This window comes from Suricata suricatta, chromosome 5 (genome assembly GCF_006229205.1).
Source record: "Suricata suricatta isolate VVHF042 chromosome 5, meerkat_22Aug2017_6uvM2_HiC, whole genome shotgun sequence".
NCBI lineage: Eukaryota > Metazoa > Chordata > Mammalia > Carnivora > Herpestidae > Suricata > Suricata suricatta.
Genome location: NC_043704.1, coordinates 109,827,414 through 109,829,364, shown reverse-complemented (window position 1 = coordinate 109,829,364; position 1,951 = coordinate 109,827,414).

Sequence of the window (1,951 nt, the reverse complement as noted above, 5' to 3'; positions counted from 1 at the left end):
CAGAATGGATAAAAAAAACAAAACCCATCTATTTGTAGTCTACAAGAGACTCATTTTCAACCGGAAGACACCTTCAGGTTGAAAGTAAAGGGATGGAGATATATCTATCATGCGACTGGAAGCCAAAAGAAAGCTGGAGTAGCCATACTTATATCAGACAAACCGGACTTTAAAGTAAAGGCAGTAACAAGAGATGAAGAAGGACATTATATAATAATTACAGGATCTCTCCATCAGGAAGAGCTAACAATTATAAATATCTATGCGCCAAATTTGGGAGCACACAAATACATAAAACAATTAATCACAGAAAGAAACAATCTTATTGATAAAAATGTGCTAATTGCAGGGGACTTCAAAAAGATTTTTTTAATGTTTTATTTATTTTTGATACAGAAGAGACAGAGCATGAGAGGGGGAGGGGCAGAGAGAGGAGACACAGACCTGGAAGCAGACTCCAGGCTCTGAGCTAGCCGTCAGCAGAGAGCCTGATGCAGGGCTTGAACCCACGAACGTGAGATCTGACCTGAGCTGAAGTCGGAGGCTTAACCGACTGAGCCACCCAGGCGCCCCTGCAAGGAACTTTAATACTCCACTGACAGCAATGGATAGATCTATCAGACAGAAAATCACTAAAGAAACAATGGACCTGAATGACACATTGGAATGGATGGAACTGATAGATATATTTAAACTCTGCATCCTGAAGATAGGAAATTCACCTTCTTTTCAAGTGCACATAGCACGTTCTCCAAGATTGATCACATACTGTGGCATAAAGCAGCCCTCTATAAGTATAAACAAATAGAGATCATACCATGCACACTTGCAGATCACAATGCTATGAAACTTGAAATTAACCACAGAAAAAAAGTCTGGAAAACCTCCAAATATGTGGAGGTTAAAAACCACCCTACTAAAGAATGATTGCGTTAATCAGGCAATCAGGGAAGAAAGTAAAAAAATATGGAAACCAACGAAAATGAAAAAACACCAATCCAAAATCTCTGGGATGCAGCAAAGGCAGTCCTAAGAGGAAAGTATATTGCAATCCAGGCAAATCTCAACAAACTAGAAAAAGTTCAAATTCAAAATTTAACAGAGCACCTAATGGAACTAGAAGGGAAGCAGCAAGAGCACCACAAACCCAGCAGAAGAAAAGAAATGATAAATATCAGGGCAGAAATAAACAATATAGAATCCAAAAGAACAGTCTAGCAGATCAATGAAACCAAGAGTTGGTTCTTTGAAAAAATGAACAAAATCAATAAACCTCTAGCCAGGCTCCTCAGAAAGAAAAGAGAGAGCACCCAGATAGACAAAATCATGAATGAAGAAGGATCTATTACAACCAATCCCTTAGAAAGACAAGCCATCATCAGAGGTTACTATGAAGAATTATATGCCAACAAACTGGACAACACAGAAGAAATGGACAAATTCCTAAATACACATGCACTGCCAAAATTCAAACGGGAAGAGATAGCATGAATAGACCAATCACCAGTGAAGAAATCAAATCCGTTATCAAAAATCTCCCAAAGAATAAGAGCCCAGGGCCAGATGGCTTCCCAGGGGAATTCTACCACACATTTAAAGCAGAGCTCATACCCATTCTTCTCAAACTATTCCAAAAAATAGAAATAGAAGGAAAACTTCCAAACTCATTCTACGAAGCCAGCATCACCTTGATCCCCAAACCAGACAGAGACCCAGACAAAAAAGAGAACTACAGACCAATATCCTTAATGAATACAGATGCAAAAATACTCAACAAGATACTAGCAAATCGAATTCAACAGCACATAAAAAGAATTATCCATCATGATCAAGTGGGATTCATTCCTGGGTTACAGGACTGGTTCAATATCCGCAAATACATCAGTGTGGTCCATCACATTAACAAAAGAAAAGATAAAAACCATATGATCCTGTCGATAGATGAAGAAAA